Consider the following 25,770-nt stretch of genomic DNA (forward strand, 5'->3'; position numbering starts at 1 on the left):
CCCCACTCTCTGCCTCCTATTTGACAACCAATCCTCTATCCACGCTAACACCCTACCCCCAACTCCATGTCCCCTGACCTTCTGCAATAACCTCTTGTGAGGTACCTTGTCAAACGCCTTCTGAAAATCCAGAAAGACCACATCCACCGGCTCTCCTCTATCCACTGCCCTAGACACATCCTCATAGAACTCCAGTAAATTTGTCAGACACGACTTCCCTTTAATGAAACCGTGTTGCGTCCGCCCTATCAAGCAATTCCCTTCAAGATGCCTCGCAATTTCCTCCTTAATGACGGATTCTAACATTTTACCTACCACAGACGTTAAACTAACCGGCCTATAATTCCCCGCCTTTTGCCTGGCACCCTTCTTAAACAACGGCGTAACATTAGCCGTTTTCCAATCATCCGGCACTTCCCCGGAATCCAGCGACGTCTGGAAAATAACCACCAAGGCATGTTTGTCACACAATCTGCAGCTGTCACAGGGCTGTGAGAAAAGTTTTGAAGAGGCGAACTGGAGTTCAGGCTGAGAGCCAAGTCTTATGCCAGATTTTCGATACAGAGCCAACTTGCTTGCCCCAGAGTAAGGCAATCAATGTAGGAGGGACCTCCCACATCAGGAGTCCCTCAACTCCAGGACAGACCACATGTTGCAGATCACCAAATGGCCAAAGGGGGCCTCCAGCTTCAAGTCCAGGCAACATGATTTTGACTTGGTTTTTCCCAAAGACAAAGGGTCAAGTGTTCTTTTTTATTAAATCATCTAAATCACCTTACAAAGAAGAAAGGGCAAAGCATTACAGCTACTCCCCAGTCCTGGGATCATTGTGGAAGGGAACATGGAAGTACACAATTATGAGGTGCGTATTGAACAGAACTTGGCGTGGGGTTGGACATAGGCAGTTGAATATTCAAAAGAGGTTGAGGAGTGTTGGGTTTGGGTTTTGGTCTGTGGCAGATGTCTCACGTGGGCATATCTCTCCAGTTGTGACAGGACTTGTTCCTTTTGATCCCTGACCTCCATGAATTTTCAACACCAAGACCTGTAAATGTCTTCAAATTATTCCATGATGTGAACTCTATCATTCAGTTAAAATAAATCGTAATCAGCATGGGGTACTGAGATGAAACGGTAAAGTGTGCTCTGTGGGCCAAAAACAAACCATCATTTGATGCAAAGGCTGGTTTTATTATTGGTTCCGATTTACCCAAGAAGGGGGAAGGTTGGGGGGGGCGGCGGGCGCAGGTTTAACAGTGTGGCTGTGGAATCTGAACAAAACAGAGCACTAATGTGAAACCAGAACTAGGGGGCATGGCCTCATGGCATGGCTAGGGAGCAGATTTAGGACTGAGTTGTGGTGGATCATCTTCACCCAAAGGGTTGTAAATCTGTGGAATTCCCTGCCCAGTGAAGCAGCTACGGCTACCTCACTGAATGTTTTCAAGTAAAGATAGATAGATTTCTGAACATTAAAGGAATTAAGGATTATGGTGAGCAGGCGGGTAAGTGGAGTTGAATCCACGAAAAGATCAGCCATGATCTTATTGAATGGCGAGGGGCCAAATGGCCTACTCCTAGTTCTTATGTTCTTTTTAATATTTGAGCTGTCCAGTTGAGCATAAATCAAGATGTTTAAACAGTAGAAGAAACTGTCATTGAGCAGTACAAGGCTGTGAGACAGTCTCTGCATTTTAAACTATCATTCAATTCAATGTTGTTGGGGGACAAAAGAACATCGTCAACAAGTCAGTTCACAGGAGTAACGTATGGGGTTAATTACTTTGCTGATGTTTTTGAGAAATGAGATTGAGTTAAGTATATGAAATATGCTTTGTTTCTTACTCTGTTCAAGTTTTAAAAAAAACATTTTTAAAGCTCCTTCAACTTAAAACATCTGAAGGTGCAAAGCTGCTTAATGATTTATACATGGCCTCATTTTGCCATGTGTTTCTCAGTCTGCCTTTGAAAAAAATTAGAGAGAGAACATACATACACGCGCGCGCGCAAGGGCAGAGTATCCAGTTCGGGTTACAACAGTGTCCTAATATTAAGCCACTGGCTAATGCGATTACATAATTGGAAAAAGGGTTTAATATCCTTGAATATGAGGGGCTCAGACCATTTATTGGAACATCAGTTGCTGTCATATCCAAGAGAATATCTAACACAGGAAGTTGTAACAGCTTGTTTTACTGAAAAAGTGCCTTGAAAATGTCCATGCTGTCAGAATGATGTTGAAGTAGAAGAGATGGTATATTGTAGGTTCACTGTGATGCTGGCTGATAAAAGCAAATGTGGATAGAAAAAGACTTGAAAACTTAGGGCTAATTTCATTAGAACAATAAAGGACATAAGTATAATTTGGTAGAGGTAAAATTATGAAGGAAGGAAGATGATCCCAAATGCTTCCCTGCTGCAGTCAGACCTTTGAATGGACTTACCTTGCATTAAGTTGATCTTTCTCTACACCCAAACTAGGATTGTAATCCTACATTCTGCACTCTCTCATTTCCTTCTCTATGAATAGTACTTTTTGTCTGTACAGCACGCAAGAAACAATGCTTTTCACTGTATGTTAATACCTGTGACAATAATAAATCAAATCAAATCAAATCAAAGGAATTAATGAATGGAATCGGTTTCTAGAGATTCCGACACCATCTCCCTATTTAAACATGGCAAAGTCTCCCTCCATCATGGCTGCTGTCTCCTTGGGAAGGAGGAAGAGGAAAGAAAATGTAAGGAAACAATTGCTCATGCAATGGTTGATACTGGGTACAAAGGTTTTAGAAGTCGTAAGTGAAAACGCAAGCAAGGAACTTGCAAACAGCAGGACTTTATGCAGCGATGCAGCTATTGGAATAGTGTAGGTTAGATGGGCTTTAGATTGGTTTTCACAGGTCGGTGCAACATCAAGGGCCAAATGGCCTGTACTGCACTGTAATGTTCTATGTATCCAAAGATTTTTTTATTCATTCATGGGACATGACATCACTGGTTGGCCAGCCTCACAAAAGGTTGCTGCAGAAGATTAGGGTGCAAGGAACTGGGGGTAAGGTGTTAGCGTGGATTGAGGATTGGTTATCTAACAGGAAGCAGAGAGTTGGAATCAATGGGTGCTTTTCTGGTTGGCAGTTGGTGACTAGTGGAGTGCCACAGGGATCAGTGCTGGGGCCTCAACTGTTTACCATTTACATAGACGATCTGGAGGAGGGGGCTGAGTGTAAGGTAACAAAATTTGCTGATGACACAAAGATGAGTGGAAAAGCAAATTGCGTGGAAGGCGCGGGAAGTCTGCAGAGAGATCTGGATAGGCTGAGTGAGTAGGCGAGGACCTGGCAGATGGAGTATAATGTTAGCAAATGTGAGGTTATCCACTTTGGTAGAAATAATAGTAGAAGGGATTATTATTTAAAGGGTGAAAAGCTGCAGCATGCTACAGTACAGAGGGACCTGGGGGTCCTTGTGCACGAATCGCAAAAACCCAGTCTGCAGGTGCAGCAAGTGATCAAGAAGGCGAATAGAATGTTGGCCTTTATAGCGAGAGGGATAGAATATAAAAGCAAGGAGGTCTTGCTGCAACTGTACAGGGCACTGGTGAGGCCACAACTGGAGTACTGTGTGCAGTTTTAGTCCCTGTATTTGCGAAAGGATATATTGGCCTCGGAGGGAGTACAGAGAAGGTTCACCAGGCTGATACCGGAAATGAGGGGGTTAGCTTATGAAGAGAGATTGAATAGACTGGGCCTGTACTCGTTAGAGTTTAGAAGGCTGAGGGGGGATCTTATAGAGACTTACAAGATAATGAAGGGGCTAGATAGGGTAGAGATAGAGAAATTCTTCCCGCTTAGAAAGGATAGCAGAACTAGAGGGCACAGCCTCAAAATAAGGGGTGGGTGGGCAGTTTAGAACGAACTTCTTCACTCAAAGGGTGGTGAATCTCTGGAACTCCCTGCCCATTGAAGTGGTGGAAACTACCTCATTGAATATATTTAAGTCACGGGTAGCTAGATTTCTGATAGACAAGGGAATTAAGGGTTATGGGGAGAAAGCGGGAAAGTGGAACTGACTCACTTCACATCAGCCATGATCTCATTGAATGGCGGGGCAGGCTTGAAGGGCTAGATGGCCTACTCCTGCTCCTATTTCTTATGTTATTATGTTCTTATTGCTCATCCCTAGTTGCTCTTGAACTGAGTAGCTTGCTGGGCCATTTCAGAGGGCAGTTGAAAGTCAACCACATTGCTGTGACTCCGAAGTCACATGTGGGCCAGACCAGGTAAGGATGGCATATTTCCTTCCCTGAAGGGCATTAGTGAACCAGATGGGTTACCCGACAATTGACAATAGTTTCATTGTCATCAGGGGATTCTTAATTTTTACTGTATTCAAATTCCACTATTTATCGTGGTGGGATTTGTACTCGGGTTCCCAGAATGTTAGCTGAGTTTCTAGATTAGTAGCCTAGTGATAATACCACTAGGCCATCGCCTCCCCTGGAACAAAGGAACATGGATATGAGAATACATACAAGATATAAAAGTCAGAGCATGAGAACCCTTTGTGTACAATGGTTGATCAGACTGCAGAATTTGCGATCAGAGCTAGTAAGTGAAGCAGAACCCATGTTGACATTAAGAATAGATTATGCAGATGATTGTCATTTAATGTAACAAACAGAAGCTTCATGATATAAACAACAATGGAGCATTTACATAAGGAAATGGGGTCAATTTCATGCCTTTTAGAGATCTGGATATAGCTAAAATAAACCTGTCTGTCAGATATAGATTTCTTCCTCCTCTGAACAAAATTCCCAACTTTTTATTAACACAGTATTAATTAGCAAGAATTTGATTGTGTGGCTTGTGAAACATATCATTACTTGGAGTATCGAACAGAGCAGGTCCACAATTTATTTTATTAGTTCACAGGGTGAGAGTGTCACTCGTATTTATTGCCCATCCCTAATTGCCTTTGAAAAGGTCGTGGAGCTGAGCTGCCTTCTTGAACTGTTGTAGTCCTTGTGAGTTATAGCTTTTTGCAGCAGTTTTGACAGAACTGAATGGTTTGCTTGTTGGGCCATTTTCAAAGGGCAGTTAAGAGTCAAACACATTCCTGTGGCTCTGGTGTTGCATATAGGCCAGAGGTGTAAGGACAACAGTTTCCTTCCCTAAAGGAAATTGGTAAACAATCCAATAGCTTCATGATCACTGCTACCAGATTTCATTCCAGATGTATTTAATAAACTTAATTCAAAATTCCCCAGCTCCTGTACTGGGATTTGAACGCAAATCTCTAGGTTGTTAATGTAGGCCTCTGGACTACTAGTCTACTAACATGTCCACAAGGCTACCCTCTAATAAGGGTTGGGATCATTTTACCCTGCTTGACAAAGTCTTACTGGACTGTGTTAAATGCAGCTGGTTAGGATTAAATATATTTACGAAGATGACAATAACCAGATTAAGGGGAGAGATAAAGTGGGAGGAGGGAGTATGGCTGAAAGGTGAAATAGAGTTTACTAGCCAAACAACATAGATCCTCACTGATGTAAATACATACATTACATCAGATTGAGCAAGTGAGACCGTGCTGCCGTAAATACATAACTAGACATAGGACCTTTCCCCTCACACACACCCTCAGAATATTTCCTATCGTTCCTTTAATGTTGACCAGGAATATAAAGTTACACATTTATTATGATTGTAAGACATAACTGGCATGAACAGATTTTTTTATATGTCAATGGATGAATGCACATCTTGGAGTTGATTATCAACACTAGATTTATTTGTTGGCGTCAGCTGTGGCTCAATTAATAGTACTGTTGGTTCAAATTCAAAATATTGGATTGAAATCCCACTCTTGAGTTCAGTCTCGGTGTAGGTGAAATCCTTAGTGCGGTCGTGCCCAGTTGCAGCTACTGCCTATTAAACTGAGTCCCATTTGATGTCCGAGGTGGATTTAAAAGATCTCATAATGCTATTCAAAAAAATGCAGGGAGTGCTTCTTTCTGTCCTGGCTAATGTTAATCACAGAAATGTTAGTGTATAGAAAGAGGCCATTTGGCCCATCATGTCTGCACCAGCTACCCAAATGAGCATTTCGGCTTAGCTCCATTTCCCTGCCTTTTCCCCGTACCTCTGCACGTTGTTTCTATTCAAATAATCATCTAATGCCCTCTTGACTGCCTCGATTAAACTTGCCTCAACCACACTTCCAGACAGTGCATTCCCAGTCCAAACCAGCTGTTGTGTGAAAATGTTTTTTCTCATATCACATTCCCTTCTTTTACAAATCACTTTAAATATGTGTCCTCTGGTTCTTGACCCTTTTACGAGGGAGAACAGTTTCTCAGTATCTACTTTGTCCAGCCCCCTCATGATTTTGAACGCTTCTGTCAAATCATCTCTCGCTTTCTTCTCTCTACCGAGAATGGTCCCAACTTTTCCAATCTATCCCTATAACTGAAGTTTCTCATCCTTGGAATCGCTTTTGTAAACCTCTTATTCACTTTCTCCAATGCATTCACACCTTTCCTACAGTGTGGTACCAGAACTGTGCACAATATTCCAGCCGGGATTTAACTTGTGTGTTCTATAAATTCAGCATATCTATCTTGCTCTTGTATTCTATGCCTGTATTAATAAATCCCAGAATATTTTATGCATTATTAATTGCTTTCTCCAACTTCCCTGCAACCTTCAATTACTTATGCACATGTACAGGTTCCCCTGTTCTTACGCCCCTTAAGAATTTTACACCTTATTTTATATTGTCTCTCCATGTTGATCCTACTAAAATACCGACCCCTGGGAAACACAACTACAAACCTTCCTCAGCCTGAAAAATATCCATTGACCATTACTCTCCACTTCCTCTAATCAGCCAGTTTTGTATCCATGTTTGCTACTGTCCCTTTTATTCCAAGAGCTGTAACTTTTCTCACAAGTCTGTTGTGTGGCACTGTATCAAATATCTTCTGAAAGTCCATGTGCACCACATCAACAACATTGGCCCTTTCTGTTACTTCCTCAAAAGCTCCAGCAAGTTAATTAAACATGATTTGCCCTTTAGAAATCCATGCTGGCTCTTCCTGATCAACCCACATTTTTCCATGTGACTGCAAATCCTAACCAAATAATTGTTTCAAGAAGCTTGCCTGACACTGATGTACCTGGATTTGCTGGGGCTACCCTTACAATGTTTTTTGAACCAGAACATATTGTTTGCAATTCTCCAGTCCTCTGGCATCTCCCCCATGTCTAGAAAAAGTTTATCTATTAGTGTTACAAGTTTATTTATTAGTTTAAAGTTTATTTATTAGTGTTACAAGTAAGCTTACATTAACACTGCAATGAAGTTACTGTGTAAATCCCCTCGTTGCCACACTCCAGCACCTGTTTGGGTACACTGAGGGAGAATTTATCATAGAAACCCTCCAGTACAGAAAGAGGCCATTCGGCCCATCGAGTCTGCACTGACCACAATCCCATCCAGGCCTTACCCCCTATATCCCTACATATTTACCCACTAATCCCTCTAACCTACACACTCAGGACACTAAGGGCAATTTTTAGCACGGCCAATCAACCTAACCCGCACATTTTTGGACTGAAGGTGGCAGCATCGTGGATAACCTCACCCAGGCAGGAATTGAACCCTGGCTGTTGGCATCATGAACCAGCTATCCAGCCAACTGAACTAAGCGACCCCCGCTCTTAAAATGAATAGTACCTGTAGCAAAAAGCAAATCACAAATGAAGCTGAAAAGGTTAAACCCCACAGCTCTCTGCTTGTGTCCAACAGTAAGTAGCTCAGTGACGTGAGCTGCTTTAAGCTCCTGGGAGGAAAGTAACTGGTTGTAAAGGGATAATTGGGCGGATCTGGTTACATCAGTTTAAGATTGCCTCAGTGCGAGTGGTGCAGCCTGTGGTTTTACAGGGGGTGGGCGAGGTTCACACAGTCCGTGCCTGTAATTCTCCTGGTTGCTATTATTCTGAGTCGGGGGATGGTGCTGAACTCGGTACACTGGTTTCGCAAGGGACTCACGACAATCCTTACAGCGTTCCCTGTCGGGGGGCTGAGATGCATTTACATTTTGGATCCGTGCTTCGTAGCATCTTCAAACATCCGGATCAACAGATAGAGGTCTGTCGTTTTTATTTAACTCTCCTTTTTCCCCCGTCCCCAAATGATCCCATTTCTGGGAATGAGTCAATAATTATGGCAGCTACCAACAATATGTATTAAAATGAGAAGCCATCAGAAACTGTGGATTAAATGTTGCTTTTCGTGTTCATATGATGCGAGGTGAACGGCACAGGTAGCAACAATTTAGACACTTAACGTCTTCCTGATGGCCGTCGTGAAATATTTGTTTTAATTGTTAAGTAGATTTGCAATGAATTGCTGACCCCCAGGGATTTGGAGATCTAGAGCAAAATTTCTGCAGCTTTGTACCAAGTTAGCTGTGAATTATGTGCCTGATTCCGCTCCAGTTAGTTCTGGGCTGGCCACATCACTCACCAGAAGAGACATTTTGTCCACAAGAGCTGTTACTCCAAGTGCCGACAATAAGGACAAACAAGGCAGAGGCGCATTTCAGCAACATTTCCAAGGTTTCTAAATAAAAGTCGTTAATAAAAACTTTTCACAAGTACAATATTATTAAAAGTTTACAAGCCGTTTAATTGCTATCATAATGCATTCCGTTGTTTGGAGCGTCACATTGATATGCAGGTCCTGCACCCTCAGAATTACCGATTAAATAGGAGCATCAACTCCACTGTTGGGCAGCACAGTGGTTAGCACTGCTGCCTCATAGCGTCAGGGTTCGATTCCCAGCTTGGGTCGCTGTGTCTGGGTTTGCACGTTCTCTGCGTTGGTTTCCTCCCACAATCGAAAAGTGTGCATTGGCCGTGCTAAATTTTCCTCTCAGCGTACCCAATAGGTGCCGGAGTGTGGCAACTGGGGGATTTTCACAGTAACTTCATTGCAGTGTGAATATAAGCCTACTTATGACAAATAAATAAACAAACTATTTTTCACTGTCTTCCAGCTGGCTAGGCATCTTGTCCAGAAATTAAATGGTAAGGAAGCCATCAGAAACTGGATTGAATGTTGTCTTTTGTGTTAATATAATGCAAAGTGAAAGGCGCAAGTAGTATTAATTAATTAATGGAGTGTCCATTATCATTCTGTATTGAAATATTAATTTTACTTGACTGTTCACTCTTTGGTAAAATGGGGAAACGATTTTGTTACCATTTGCTAATCAGAGTTCTCTTTCGCAGCGTTAACCCAATCCTTGGGCTCTGTGGATTGCCTTGGCTAAATGTGGGGACACAGTTTTGGACCAGGGACAGGTGTACAACAAAGGGCAGAAGAACCAGAGACAAGGTGAACAAGAGTGGAATCTGCACAGTGAGCTAGAATGTGGTGCCTGAAAAGGTGCTGGAGGCAGACAGAGTTATAACATTCAAAAGGGAATTGGGTAAAATGCCTGAAAGAATGCATTTACAAAGATATCCTTTCAAGGAGAATGATGGGACAAATAGCCTCCTTCTGTAATGTATGATTATCTGATTCTATTAACCCAATAGCAAACTGCTGCCAAATTTAAAACTTTTTCCAATATCACTACACTTCACCCAGTGATATATAAGACAAATTGAGAGATTGAGGGCGAGATTGTTCAGCTAAATGTCAAGAGTATTTTATCTTTCAGACAAGCTTCTATATTGATTGTTGTTACTCACCGATGTCAAATTGACTGTTAACTTGATAAAGAGGTAAAGCTGCAATTGCAATGCTCCTTTCTAATCTCTAGTCCCATATCATGTGTGATTTCAAGGGAGTTGATTTTAACTCCAGCACTATGCATACTGTGCTCACACAGGACATCGTGGCCCAAAGCTAACGGGACCACTGCTAGCCACTGGGGTAACAGCTGCATACTTTTGTACTATTTGCGATTTGTGGAATTGAAGGAGCAGGGGTATTCATCCCGGCTCCCCAGAAATACTGTGGACTGCTAAAGAACAAAGAAAATTACAGCGCAGGAACAGGCCAGGCCCTTCAGTCCTCCAAGCTTGCAGTGACCATGCTGCCCAACTGAACTAAAACCCCCTACCCTTCCGGTGAAAAGAAGTTGGCTTTGTCTCTCTCCCACTCAGCAACAGCCTGAGTATTCGCAGCAAACCCACATGCCTGTGTCTGCAGAATTGACACAATGAGGGTGCCAAATGGACATCCTGAGGGAAGCTCAACAACTGGGTACGATGATCCTCAAACATCTGAGGCTACTGACCCCATTTTTAAGCAGCTATTGCCACGTTAACACCAGGCCAGGATACCCCAGTGTTAACCTCCACTGAGCGAGACTTCCAATACCGTGACAGTTTGCTTTCAGTTGTGGGCAGTTTTGCACTGCACCCACAATGAACAGTGTCAACATTGTCTAAAATTAATTTCCATTGCACTCTCCACCTAACTTAGGGGCAAAACTTCCAGATCTATCGCTCTCTAAATTGGATGTGACCCAGGTTTCAAAAGTGAAATGATAGCCAATCTACCAATCAATCAACATCCCACAAATGTATTGCTTCAATTCAAATTACTTTGTGTGGTCTGTTTCTAGGCAATCAGACATATTGCCTCAAATTACCTCTAATAGGTGTAAGTTAGCAGATAATAACTTTTTATATAGGTTTGTAAAACAATCACTTTGTATGTGTGTGCCCACATGAATGTGGGACTGCCTTTACATCCTTTTTTCGTCATGTTTTCAGAATCACACAAAGTACTTAGTGGTCAAACCAAAATCTGATACAGGTTTTACAAAGAACAAAGAACAACCCAGCACAGGAAACAGGCTCTTCGGCCCAACAAGCCCGCGCCGCCGCATCACCCTACACCTATTCTACCCTGTGTGTCTACGAATAGAACCCCTAACTTAGCCAGATTCAGGGGAGAATAGTGTCAATTTGGTAAAACCAATCAGCCTAAGAGCACACCTTTGGGGTGTGGGAGGAAACCGGAGCGCCCGGAGGAAACCCACGCAACCACAGGGAGAATGCACAAACTCCCACAGACACAGGCCCAAATCCATGTATCTGCACAGCCAGCAGTGCTAGTCACCAAGCTGTTGCGGCGCCCGTCTACCGGTCCAGGATCAAGCACACACACCGACACGAAGTACTAGGCCACTCCCGGAACCTCCAAGAGCAGCCCACACACGACCCACCGTGTGCATGCCCCTTGTTTGACAACGAGGTGGACCTCCACCTGCGGAATAAAAAGACAAAAACATTAATCACAAGTCTGCCTTTCCGGTGTCTCCCGAGGTTCTAACCCTTATTTAATAACCCCTACCATAACCCTCCATCCTCGTTTCACTCATGTGTCTATCTAACTGAACCTTAAACGAGTCCAATGTTCCTGCCTCCACCACCCTACTCGGTAGTGCGTTCCATACCCCCACAACTCTCTGCGTAAAGAACCTTCCTCTCATATCCAAATTATACCTCTCCCCCCTCACCCTTAAATCATGACCTCTCGTATTTGTACCCAATCTAGGGAGCAGTCTCTCACTATTGACTCTGTCTATTCCCTTCAGTATCTTATATACCTCTATCATGTCCCCCCTCAATCTCTGTCTTTCCAAGGAGAACAGTCCCAGTTTCTCCAACCTTTCCTCGTAACCCAGCCCCTCCATGCCAGGCAACATCCTGGTAAACCTCCTCTGCACCCTTTCCAGAGACTCCACGTCCTTCCGGTAGTAAGGCGACCAGAACTGGACGCAGTACTCCAAATGCAGTCTAACCAACGTTCTATACAACTGAAGCATTAGACGGCAGCTTTTAAACTCTATACCCCTTCCTATAAAGGCTAGCATTCCATAAGCCTTCCTAACAACATTCTCCACTTGTGTCGCAACCTTCATGGATTTGTGAACCTGTACTCCCAGGTCCCTCTGTATTTCTATACTCCTAATTTGTCTACCTTTAACCACATAGCTCCTCTCTACATTATTCCTTCCAAAATGCATCACCTCGCATTTGTCAGGATTAAATTCCATCTGCCCAATGCACCAACCTATCTATATCCTGTTGTATCACCTCACAATCCACTTCGGTACCCGCCAACCCTGCCATCTTGGTGTCATCACCAAGGTTTTGTGTAACTTTCCTACTTATCAGGTCTATTTTTATCATTTGACAATAAATTTGTTTACTTTTTAACTCTCCGCCAATAATTAAAACCTAAAGCAGTGAGGCTCCACGCTTAGAATTCATTTTCAGAAAATTCTGGAAAATCTCAGCAGGTCTGACAACATCTGTGGAGAGAGAACAGAGCTAACATTTTGAGTCAGAATGACCATTTGTCAGAGTCTGAAGTCGTACGGATTGCTAACATTAACTCTTGTTTCCCTATCCGCAGATGCTGACAGATCTGCTGAGATTTTCCAGCATTTTCTGTTTTTGTTTCAGATTCAAATCTGCAGTATTTTGCCTTAATTGATTTGAGTTAATTTTCAGTGCCAGTATGATTCTGGTAATGATTGAGATTGATCACAATGATGACAAGCCCTAATCCTCCTTTGGCTGTTAATGGGTATCTATCATGTAAGTATTGCAATTCCTCCCTTGGCAAAATACCAGTCTAGTACAATTTCTGCAGCAGGGAAACTCCGACAGCAATTTCTATGTTTAACTCCACATGCATGCCATGGGATGTTGTGGTCAACTTTACACTCATGTTACACTTTAATAACACTTGAGTGCTGATAACCTTGCCATTATTTCTGCAGCAAAATTCAACCCATTATTTTGCGTTATCTCCAATCTGAAATGTACCCTTTCTTTTGAGAAAATAATTATCAGTATCTATCTGTGTGGAGTTTGCACGTTTTCCCTGTATCTGTGTGGGTTTCTTCCCGTTTCTCTCATTCCAAAGATGTGCAGGTTAGGTGAATTGGTCATGCCAAATTGCCCCTGGAGGCAGTTGCTTTGCAGTTTAATCAGCGGATTCCTTTCCCTGGAAACTCAGCTTCTACTTTGCAAAATATGACGATATTGTTGTGAATGAATGATGTTCCTGATCAATCCATGACATTGTACAAAATTGATTTTCTTCATCATCAAGCAGAGATTATGATTTGCATCAAAATATGTACAAAGTAGTCAGCAATTTAGGACTGAGGTGATAGAGAATTCCTTCACCCAGAGTTGTGTGTCTTTGGCATTCTTATTCCAGAGACCTGTGAGTTCTGCTGAGCCGGCAGATACATTAAGCCTGAGATTGATAGATTATTGGATATTGTATGAAAGAGGCTTGTAGAGAGAGGGAAGTGGAAGTGATGTGCATGTTCATCCATAAACTTGGAATGGCAGAGTAGGTTTGAAGAGTGGTTTGGCCTCCTCCTGCTCCTCTTATGTCCTCAATATAATTTCCTCAAGCCTTTCTTTCTCTTATATCTAGGTTTCTTCTCCAGCGCTTCGAAGACCTGGATGATAGTCTAAAGAAACTAAAATCCAGGCTTTTTGTTGTTCGAGGACAACCAACTGATGTCTTTCCAAGATTATTTAAGGTAAATTCAGATTTATAACATCGAGCATTCACTCCTATACAGCTTTAAGTCAGTTGAGGGGAGTTATTTTGCCTGCAGGCCCCTTGACCTTTGACCAGGAAAGCTGCCTGGAGGCAGTCTTTGAGTGATGGCCTACAAAATGGCTTTGAGGTCCTTCCTGTCTATCTGGCCACAGGTCACACTGTGGAGGGTCTTCCCCATCCACTATTGGTGGCCCTGCTGCAGAGGCATTATTTAGAAAGATTTTTATGGTGGCTGAGTTGGCACCTCATGATGGAGGCATCCTCTCTCTCTCTCTCTCTCTCTCACTCTCTCACTTTTCTCCTTCTCCCCCACCTTTACTTGACATGCTGGAGGGCCTCATATTGGCCCACCCTCCATTTACATGTAGGGTGTTTGAGTGTAAACAGGTATCTTGGTGCTAGTGCATGTTTAAGCTATTAGCATGCTATGTACTTGTCCACTTTCCTGAGTTTGCTCTTTAAAATGGCATAACCGTCTCGTGTAACCGTAGCAGCCTGTGGTGACAGGTTTTATTTTCTGTCAGGAATGGAACATGACACAATTGACTTTCGAACATGACTCCAAACCTTTTGGAAAGCGAGGGATGCCACCATAATGAAACTGGCAAAGGATGCTGGGATAGAATTTATCATACAGAACTCGCATATCTTGTATGATGTTGACCAGTAAATTACTTCATTTATCAACTTCAATCAAGCTTGCAATTTTTGTTTAAGGGCCCTTTAAGGTGCAAAGCGTGCCATTTTAAAGGAAGTGAAATTGTAAAGTATACAGTGCCCTCATTCCTGACAACCACTAACAGAATAAGGAATAGGATTAGGAGAATGTCACTTAGCCTTCAAGCTTGGTCTGTCAATCAATTAGGTCATGCTGATCTTTAACCTCAACTTTATGTTCCTGTCCAGTTCCCTTTAGTGTCACAACATTTCAGTCCTGAATATAGACAATGACCCAAAATTTCTCCTCATCTAAGTCCTAAATGGCCAACCCCTTTATCCTGAGATTATTGCCCTGAGTTCAACTCCCAAGCCCGTGCCTATGAATGTATTTCATGATGGCAGTTAGCACTACCACCTCACAGCGCCAGGGACCCAGATTCAATTCCCAGCTTGGGTCACTGTCTGTATGGAGTCTGCACATTCCCCCCATGTCTGTGTGGGTTTCCTCCCACAATCTGAAAGACATGCTGGTTAGGCACGTTGGTCATGCAAAATTCTCCTTCGGTGTACCCGAACAGACTCCGTTGTGTAGCGATTTTCATAGTAACTTCATTGCAGCATTAATATAAGCCTTCTTGTGACACTAATAAATAATATCGTTATAGTATTGATTTAAAGATTTGTGCTGTAATTGGAAGTATATTTTACATTGTCACTTCTGCCGAAAAAAATCAGCTTTTGATTTCCAGATTTTTAAGAATGTAATTGCCCAGAGGAGATTTGAACTCAACTACTGCTGGTATATGCACATACTTGCGCTGTGAGAATTGTGTGTGGGTGTTTGCAAAGTTGAGATATTGTATTTTGCCACCTAGTGTTAGGATTATTGGGAGGAAGGTCACACTGCAGTACATGTGATGTAGCAGATCAGTCACAGGAAAGTGGTCCAGTCATCGTTCTAAACGTGTTCCGGCTGAACTCGGTCAAATAAACATGTGGCACCTATCTGATAACAGTACGTTTGGGCTGGGTAATGCATAAGGGAACAGGGAACAGTTATATAACTCGAGCAGCAGATTCTTTTCATTGTGGTTAATAGATTTAAATGTTTGTGCATTTTCTTTGAAAGCTATGTATTTATTGCTTGTCAGTGTTGCTAGGCATTTTTTTCCATTTTCTTCTTTGTTTTGGTAATTATATTTTTGGGCTTTTTTTTAATTAGTTATTTTCAGTAACAGAATTATGAAATTAGTGTCAGCTGTTATTAAAGCAAAAATCTCACCTATTTTTTATAATACTTGCTGTGAGTGATAAACTCCACCTGTAATATATTTCTAGAATAATCAAGGCGAATGGCAGAAAAACCCCACTCACTTTCAAACAATCATCCAGGGACTGGAGTTACCCAAAGCTCCAGTCAACACGGTAACAGTGGATCAGATGGAAAAGTGCACGAGAGCTATCCAAGAGAACTATGATGAGATGTATAGGGTACCTACGCTGGAAGAGTTTGGTAAATAATAATGGCATTTGTAATGCAATTTGCTCCTTTTTCTTGGAGTGACCATCCATTCAAATGTGTCAGCTGTGGCTCAGTTGATAGCAGTGTGTATCATTGACACCAATGTACAGCAGCAACTTGGCCAGCCCCCTTCAACAGCACCTTCCAAACCTGTGACCTCTATCACCGAGAAAGAGCAGGTCAACAGATGCATAGGAACACCACCACCTGCAAGGTCTCATTCAAATAACACACCAATCCTGACTTGGAATTCTATCACCATTCCTCATTAGCAGTGCATCAATATCCTGGACCTCCCTTCTGAGGGAGTGAATGTCTGAATAAGTATACCAGGTGCAGCTCATGGGCAATTGGGAAGATCATAGAGTCATAGAAACCCTACAGTGCAGAAGGAGGCCACTCAGCCCATCGAGTCTGCACCGACCATAAACCCACCCAGGCCCTACTCCTATATCCCTACATATTTACCCGGTAATCCCTCTAACCTATGCATCTCATGACTAAGAGGCAATTTTTAGCTTGGCCAATCAACCTAACTTGGACATCTCTGGACTGTGGGAGGAAACCGATGCAGACACGAGGAGAATGTGCAAACTCCACACGGACCGTGACCCAAACCAGGAATCAAACCCAGGTCTTTGGAGCTGTGAAGCAGCAGTGCTAACCACTGTGCTACTGTGCCATCCTATAAAAGCAGTATATTCTGGCCTTGTTAGGGACACTTACATCTCATGGAAAAAAAAACTATTTTCCCTCAATCAAAAACTCTTAATACGGAAATCTACATTAATGCAAAAATCTAGGCTGATGCTCCTAGTGCAAGTGGGTGAATGCTGCACTGTCGGATGTGCTACCTTTCCAACGAGGTACTAAGTTAGGTTCTGTCTGTTTATTTGTTTTATTTATTAGTCACAAGAAGGCTCTTTTCTATCCACCTTACATATGTCCCTCATAATTTTGTACACCTCAATCAGGTTCACTCTCCACCTTCTCTGCTCCAAGGAAAACCATCCCAGCCTATCCACTCTTTCTTGATGGCTGAAATGCATCAATCCAGGCAACATCCTGATGAATCACCTCTGCACCTTCCCTCGTGCAACACTTCCTTCCTACAGTGTGAACTGCACACCAGCTGTGGTCTAAACAGCGTTTTATACAGCTCCATCATAACTTCTCTTCTTGTATTCAATGCCTTGGTTAATAAAGACAAATATTCCATACATCTTCTTAACCACCTTATCTACTTGTACTGCTTTCTTCAGAGATCTCTGGACAAGCACACCAAAGTCTCTCTGATCCTCCCAAAATGCATTACCTCACACTTCTCAGGGTTAAATTCCATTTGCCACTGTTCTGCCCATCTAACCAGTCTGTCCTTACTGTCCTATAATCTAAGGCTTTGTCCTCACTACTTACCATACCACCAAACTTATTTATCATACCTCCTACATTCACATCCAGATCATTAATGTACACTGCAAACAACAAGGGACCCAGTACTTATCCCTATGGAACATCACTGGATGCAGCCTTCCAGTCACAAAAGCAACCTTTGACCATCTCCCTCTACCTTCTGCCACTTGCCAATTTTGGATCCAGTTTGCCAAATTGCCATGGATCCCATGGGCTCTTGTCTTCTTCATCAGCCTCTCATGTGGGACCTTGTCAAAAGCCTTAATGATATTCATGTAGACAACATCAACTGCATTACCCTCATCTATACACCTAGTCGCTACCTTAAGACATGATCTCCCTTTGGCAAAACCATGCTGACTATATCCTTGCCCCCTCAAATGGAGTTGATTTTTTTCCAATAATTTCCCTACCACTGATGTCAGACTCACTGGTTTGTAATTTCCTGGTTTTTCCCTACTTCCCTTTTTGAATAATGTAGAACTGTCATTCCCTGACACAGCTGACCCACACTGGTTACGTTCAAGGCAACTCACAGGGGATCAGCTGTTTGCTTAAGCAAAGGACCTAATTGTTTCAGCCATGGGCTGGGGACTCCTTTTTTTTTTGTCTATACTAACAGAGCCTATGATGAACCATTAAGCCAATGTTCTGTCTGCTTGCTGAGGGAGAAGGTGTAGATTCCCCCCAATATCCTGAGCAAGCTTTATCCCTTAACAAGAAACACTAAATGCAGGTTAACTAATCATTTATCCCACTTCATTTTGTGCAACCTTACTAGGCACAAAGAGTTGACCACATTTACCTACTCGGCAGCTATGATTATATTTCACTGTCAGGTTGAGATGTGAAAGCATTATTTAATTGATTTGGATCACAATTTAATCAATTGGAAGCATTTTTTGTATTGCTTTCACATCCAGCTCATGTAATGTATTGCTGACTCATTATTTTCTTCTTCCTTGCCAATTATTTTCTTTGTTGCTTTATCCCCCCCTTCTGTTTTATTCTTGCTTTATTTTCCTGGTGTTGCACTTCAATGTCCAACACTGTAGGAAGAATGGTCAAAGGTAATCTGAACTCAGTGGTACAATTGTTAAAAGAGGTGCAGGAACAAAGAGGTCTGAAGGCACAAGTACACAAATTTCTAAAAGGGCAGGACAAGTTCAGAAGTATATGTGAGCCTTTGGCTTTACAAAGGGAGGCAAAAAGTGAGTTGCCAATATGCTAAAAGTATTTAAAACTCTGGTTGGCCACGCTTCAGGAAGATGTCGAGATCTTTGAGTGGGTCCAGGAGGGATTTAATAGAATGATAACAGAATGGGGGTTGTTCTTGGAACAGAGAAGGTTCAAGAGTAGGAATTTTGTAGGTGCTTGAACTCTGCTAGAGTAAAGGAGAAATTGTTTCCATTGGTAGAAGTATGAATAACTAGAGGACACAGATTTAAAGGTAATTAGTGTAAAGGCCAGAAGCGACATGTGGAACCTTTTGTTTTGTGAGTAAGTTGTTGAAATATGGAATTCACTACTTGAAATAGTGATGGAAGCAGATTCATTATGAACATTAAAATGAGAAAGAAATAATTCAAGGAAAGACATTCACCGAGCTGTATGGAATGAGGAGTTGGGAATGATTGGATATCCCTATCAAAAATAAGTAGGGGCATGATGGGCTGAATGGCCTCCTTCTGTGCTTTATCATGCTATTTGGCAGAAAAGAGAACTAATTCTGGACCCTCGGTCTGGCTTTCAGTATTGTAGATCAGCGAGATGGTAGATGTGCACTGAGGCATGGCACCATTTGTTTTACTTTTTTTTGTTTATTAATTTGTGGGACATGGGCATCAGTGGCTGGCCAGCATTTATTGATGTGGAGGTGTCGGCATCGGGCTGGGGTAAACATGGTCCAACCGTTGGACTTGAACCTGTTGTCGTGAGACTTATTACAGCATTTATTGCCCATCCCTATTTGCTGTTGAGACTTTGTAGTGATTGATAAAACTGAGTGGCATGTTAGGCCATTTCAGAGGGCATTTAAGAGTCAACCACATTGCTGTGGCTCTGGAGTCCATGTAGGCCAGAATGGGTAAGGATGGCAGATTTCCTTCCCTAAAGAACATTAGTGAACCAGATGGATTTTTCCAACAATCAACAATGTATTCATGGACATCAGTAGATTCTTAATTCCACATTTTTTTTATTGAATTCAAATTCTACCATCTGCTGAGGCGGGATTCAAATCCAGGTCCCCAGAACATTAGCTGAGTTTCTGGTTAATAGTTTAGCGATAATACCATTAGGCCAATCGCACCCCCCCCCCCAGTGGAAAACATGGGTTTCATAATTGTTTGTACTGTTTTCCAGGGCTTGATACAAGTGAACTTGGTCCTGCTGTATGGCAAGGAGGTGAGACAGAAGCCCTGGCACGATTATATAAACACTTGCAACAACAGGTATTTAAACACAGCTTCTTATCTTGTGTATTATAGTAACATAGGGTTACAAGTATAGGATTCTATTTTGAAACAATTAATGCTTCCTTTCACTGTTAAGCATCTGAATCTCTTTCCAATTCGGAAATAACACCCAGCATCTTCCCAACAGATTCACTTTCTGTGATCCTGACTATTGTCACTTTATAAGGGGCAGAATTTTACCGTCTCACCCGCCATGGGAATTGTAGCAGGCGGGACTGACCTTGGGCGGAATTTTCCGGCCTCGGGATAAATGTGGCTGGAAAATCCTGCCCAATATGTGTAAAATTGCGGGGCCAAGTTGGGTCTTTTCTATTAACACTATTTTCTATTAAGGCAATAGCCAGGGGGGAATTTATTTTTTTCTTCAATGGGATTTGACCATTGCTGGAAAGGCCAGCATTTGTTGCCCATCCCTAATTATTCATGAATTGTTATGCTGTTTCAGAGGACAGTTCAGAGTGAACCACTGTGGGTGTCGAGTGACACATAGGATAGGGATGGCAGATATCCTTCCCTAAGGACATTGGATGGATTTTTAATGATCGATGATCATTTCATGGTTGCTGTTATCGTGATTAGCTTTCTGTTCCAATTTATTGATTGAATTTAAATTTCACCAGCTGCAGTGGTGAACCCACATGCCCACACTGTTAGCCTAGGCCACTAGATTGCTAAAATGGGATCTTGGTTGTTGGGTTTTTGGTAGCTTTCAACAAAAAAAAACCTGTGTTTATCAAAGGAATGTTTATATGATAAGGTGGAATGACAACGTTTCAAACAAATCTGCACACAAACTTTCTTAGTCATGCTACAGTTCCCATTCCTCATGATGCATGTCCTAATTTCTTCTAATTTCTCTAATGGAAGCCATTTAAAGTTGTTATTGGTCGTCTTATATTGAAGAGTCAAAACGACAGCTGAACAATGTTTTCTTCAAAACATGTTCTCTCTTTGTGCTTACAGGCTTCGCTTGCCAACTATGGAAAGTCTAAATTAAATGCAGGCTCCTTGCTGTCAAGTCCAACAGGATTGAGTCCGTACCTGCGGTTTGGGTGCTTATCGTGTCAAAAGTTTTATTGTACGTTACTACAATTTATAGAATGGTAAGGATGAAGGAGCTGCTGCTCCTGATTTAGATGTATGGCCGTGATTTTACTGGCTTGCCCTGCCCACCAGTGGGCGGAGTGAACCGGTAAAGTCATACGAGACCTAAGAAATCAGGATCGTGCCCAATTTCTCATGATCTTACCGGAAGTGGATTTCCAGCGCTGTCAGCCTCTCGATTTCTGGCAAGAGACTGAATAAATTATTTCAATTTATGTAAAATGTAATTTCCATCTGTTTAGTGAACCTGGCGCTCAATTGTCTGGGCTCACTTACCTTTGTGGGCTCACTTACCTTTGTGGCCTCACTAGGAGTTCTCTACAGTGAGGAAAACACCTGCTTCCCATGAATTGGGAACAGTCGTGTTGCTGTTGCCAATAGAACCGGAGGCCACTGAGGTTCTCTGGGGAGGGCAAGTGGGATGGTGCCCTTTGGGTAGTGCCAGCCTGGCATCTTGGCCTTGCCCCACCAGGCAATGCCAAGGGTGGGGCCCAAAGGCCGTGGGGTTGAGGCTGGCTGCAGCAGCGTAGCCTGTCAGCTCTCTCTCTCCCACTCTCTCTGTCAGGTCTCTGCAGTTAGAATTGCACATGTGCAGCCACAAAGGTCTGCACATGCGCAATAGCTCCCTCTGCTGGTTGAAGAAGCTGGCTGGCAAGTTTAGTCCTGCCCACTATCTCTAATAGCAAGAAACAGTCTGTGCATAAGATTGGGAGTAAAAACTTGCCCAAACAACGGATCTGCAACTCTCCTGTTTTCACACTAGCTGGACACTTCAGATTTTTCTTGTAAAATTCCACCCTATATTTTAATGCTTCTGTGAATTGACGTATTTTGTTGTGCATTGCTATGGATGTTGCACTAGTACAGTCATGTGGCACAGTGGTTAGTGCTTCTACCTCTGGACCAGAGGTTCCAGGTTCAGGTTCAACTCCAGGACTTGCTGACCATAGAAGGAGTGTTCAATACACGGTTCAATAGGCTGTTAACCAGCCCTGGAATCTTTTCACCACTTCCCCCAAAGGGTAACACAGTGAGTGGGTGTGAAGATATGCTTTAAAAAAAACCTAATGAGAGACAATCTAACCATCTTCCTTTGATATTCATTGGTGCCCTTGAATCTCTCGGCATCAACATCTTGGGAGTTAACATTGACCAGAAACTTTTCTGGAGCAGCTATATAAATACTGTGTCTACACGAGCTCATCAGAGCTGGAGTATTCAGTGACAAAAGGCTCCCTTCCTGAGTTATATAGTTACTAATGCTTGTCCACCATCTACAGGCACCAGTCAGGAAGGAGCTGGAATAATCCCTGTTTATCTGCAAGACTGTGGCTCTAACAACATTCAAAACTTGACACTATTCAAACAAAGCACTCCACCTGCACCTTAAACATTCGCTCCCTTCACCACTGGCACACAGTGGCAGCCATGTGCACCATACACAGGATGCATTGCAATAACTCACCAAGTCTTCTTCAACAGCACTTTTTAAAACCTGTGACCTCTACCACCTGGAAGGACAGTAGGTGCATGGGAAGATTCCACCTGGAAGTTCCCCTGTAAACCACACACCATCCTGACTTGGAACAATATTGCCATTCCTTCTGTTGCCAGGTTAAATTCCTTGAATTGCCTTCGGAAAACCATTGTGGATGTACCTACATCTGATGGATTGCAGCGATTCAAGAAGGCAGTGCACCATCGTCTCCTCGAGGATAAATAGGGATGGGCAACAAATGTTGGCATTGCCAGTAATACTCGCTCCATGAAAGTTTTTAAAATGTTCTGTTTTTGATGCTTTTTATGTGAGCGGAGTTGTTTCCCTGTTTTCCATTTTGATGTTGCTCTATTCCTTGGGTGACCAGTCTGCCGGGAGAGTCTTGGTTTTTCAATATATTTAACAATACAACTTAATTACTAATGAATGAATTCGTTTAACTTTTATCCATTAAAATACTTTGTCAAGTAACAATTCTTCACTGTTAACTTATCTCTGTTAGTTCCAATTTAAGCAATATTCCTTTTACAGATTAAAACTCCTCTTTAAAAGCAGTAGGCAAACAACAAGGACTTGCATGTTTTTACTTGTTAACAGGGCTGGAGTTTTTCTTACAGAGAGAGAGAGACACCTTTCTTCTAACAGCCCTAAACAGCAGCCTCCAGAGAGTGAGACAGGATAACTCCTCTTGCTTCTTTCAGAAACAGGCAGAAACTTACTGTTAAAAAATAGAGAACTCTGTGTTTTCCCTGCAAGCTTAGCTTAGACTGATTTGACCTGTAGTTTCCAAGTTTACCCCTTCTTTCCTTCTTGGATAGTGGTGCCACATTGGTTGTCTTCCAGCACCTGTCCTGTGGTCAGAGAGGAATTGAAAATTATTGCCAGTGCCCTGCTATTTCCTCCCTTGCCTCATTCAACAGCCCGGGATACATTTCATATCAGTAATACTACCATCGAGCAGAGATCATCCAATCCTGACACAAATCCCCACCAGATTTCAGTCTATTATTGTTAGAAATGTGGGCATGTCCATTTTTTGGACATGAGGAACCTGGAGATGTTTGAAAATAGCTATAATTTGGTGTAACTCTTAACCTTGACTCATTACTAATGTCACCACTGAAAGCCCACAGAAGTATGTTGTGGTCTATAAGTAACATTCTATTTAAGATCTATATTATTGGTCATCTCACAAAATATGAATTCAATTTGTTTTAGGTAAAGAAAGCACAGCAATCTACCTCTTTCTCTGTGTGGGAAGCCGCTGTGGCGGGAGTTCTACACTACAGCAACAAATAACCCCAATTTTGACAGACTAGCAGGGAATCCTATTTGCATGCAGATTCCTTGGGACGAGAACCAACAAGCCCTCACCTAGTGGGCACGTAGACAAACAGAATTCCCTTGGATTGATGCAATTATGAAATAGTTACAGCAAGAGGGTTGGATTCGCCAACAAGCCAGACGAGCTGTAGCTTGTTTCCTTACCAGAGGTGACCTCTGGATTAGCTGGGAGGAAGGCATAAAGGTGAAGGATCTCACAAGAGTTAACAATAAATGGATATTTACACCTTGATTTAAGTATGCTCTTGTTTTTAAAATTTCCATCTTCCTGTTCAGATCCATTCATGGTTACATCCTCCCCTCTCTGTAACTTCCTCCAGCCCTCCGTGATCTCTCTGCGCTCCTCCACCTCCAGCCTTTTGCAGGTCCCTGATTTTATTAGCATCACTGCTAGTAGCTGTACTGTCAGCTGCCTCAGCTCTGAGTGCCAGAATTCAACTTCCTTAACCTCTCTTCCTTTCTTTTCCCCTTAAGAAATTCCTTAAAGCCTTTCTCTTGATACCCACCCTCCTTATGTGGCTCCTAGTCAACATATCTTTAAAGAGCTGTGAGATATGTTTACTGTGTTAATGATGTCATGTTATGTAAGTTATTGGCATTGCCTTTAATTTGCCTAGCTTCATGCATCTGGCCCCATTCCCATTTCCAAAATATTTTGCATGTTGGAAGGTGCTTGTAAATTTCTGGTTGCAGGTTGTCTCTACACTTCTGACACTTACAAACAGAGATGAGTTGATAAAAACTTAAATATGGAATTTGTAATTGCTCCTATGACACTGTTCAAAATAATTGGCCTAAAACCATGCCTTGCTCTCTTAGCATTAGTAAATTTCCTTACTGCGCCACTCTTTGGTTGAGAGAATGGGTAAGCGATTTGTTCCCTGGCTTTTACAGACATTACAATGGACTCAAATCTAAGGAGGTACAGGAGACTGTTCCAGTGTGACATGCCCTGCCTCTGGTTGCTTCTACCACATCAAGTAACAGTGCTCCTCGAATGATAACAATCATTATGGCACAGAATGAAAGCATTCAGCCCATCAAATCTATGCTGGGTCTCTGTGTAGAGAAATCCAAACATTCTCATTTCTTGTTCTATCTGCATAGCCCTGTGTTTGGAAACCATTGATCAACCATCCTTATAGCCAGCAGACTCCAGGTCATCACTACTGATTATTTTTAAAAAACATCCTTCCTCTTATCACACCTAGAATCTTCTACCTAGAACCTTAACTTTGTGTCTCTTAAATTTGTATTCCTTAGCCCTTCTATGATCAACTAATGGGAATAGCTTTTCTTTCTCGACCTTATCCAAATCTGTCATAACCTTGCAACAAATCTCCCCTTGGTCCAAGGAGAACCTCAACCCCAGATTTTCAACCTGACCCTGTAGCTAAATTCCCCCAAATCATGTTGGTAAATCTCCCCTGCACCATTCTCGAGGATATTCAGATCCTTCCCAAATTGTGGTGACCAGAACTGGGCACAATACTCTTGTTGTGGCCAAATTATTGTGTAAAGAAACATTAACCTTCTCACCATCCCTTCAATATTGTAACAGCAGTATGTAATCCCTAACTAAGGGGAGAATCTATCTGCGTTTAGCACCTGCATGTGTTATTGGGGTTGTGTTTGTTGTTTCCCCTTTGGTTCAGAGCTTCTGAAGCTCAAACCTGAAACTGTCGTAGTTAGTTATGTAATTGGTCTGCTGTGCCTAGTGACACGTGAAGAGGCCCATTTTTTTCACTGCTGTCTTTGCAGAGAAAGTTATTTGTCTTCTTTGTATTAACATCCTATCTTACACCCAGTAAGCTATAGTTCTCAGTTGATATTTTCTGGTCTGAAGCAGACTGACCTCCTCTCTGGGTTGTTTTCGTAAAAAATAGCATTTTTTATGCGATAGGTCATTGGCCTGATCCTCCAGAGATAGTGCACCGCTTTTAGTTTGGTTTCCACCTTTCAATCCTTGGGACTTGGGTCACCCTAACAGGAGTTCCTAGATCATTGAATCCCTACAGGGCAAAAGGAGGCCACTTGGCCCATTGACTCTCCGATTGGGCATCTTGCCCATGTTAGCTGGGCAATTTAAATTCAAATAATTGAGTAAAATGCAAACATCATTAATG

General features: G+C 42.4%; 1 pseudogene across 1 annotated transcript; it reads left to right on the top strand.

The window, feature by feature from the left end:
* The first annotated feature begins 7,945 nt into the window (after window positions 1-7,945).
* LOC145343723 (cryptochrome-2-like) lies at window positions 7,946-23,978 on the top strand (annotated as a pseudogene). The gene is made up of 7 exons (XR_013886788.1): window positions 7,946-8,160; window positions 13,495-13,603; window positions 14,151-14,292; window positions 15,625-15,799; window positions 19,586-19,674; window positions 20,662-20,801; window positions 23,519-23,978. The product of XR_013886788.1 is annotated as a cryptochrome-2-like (transcript).
* Window positions 23,979-25,770: the final 1,792 nt, after the last annotated feature.

Source organism: Carcharhinus amblyrhynchos, chromosome 6, assembly GCF_965287045.1.
Source record: "Carcharhinus amblyrhynchos chromosome 6, sCarAmb.v2.hapA, whole genome shotgun sequence".
Taxonomy (NCBI): domain Eukaryota; kingdom Metazoa; phylum Chordata; class Chondrichthyes; order Carcharhiniformes; family Carcharhinidae; genus Carcharhinus; species Carcharhinus amblyrhynchos.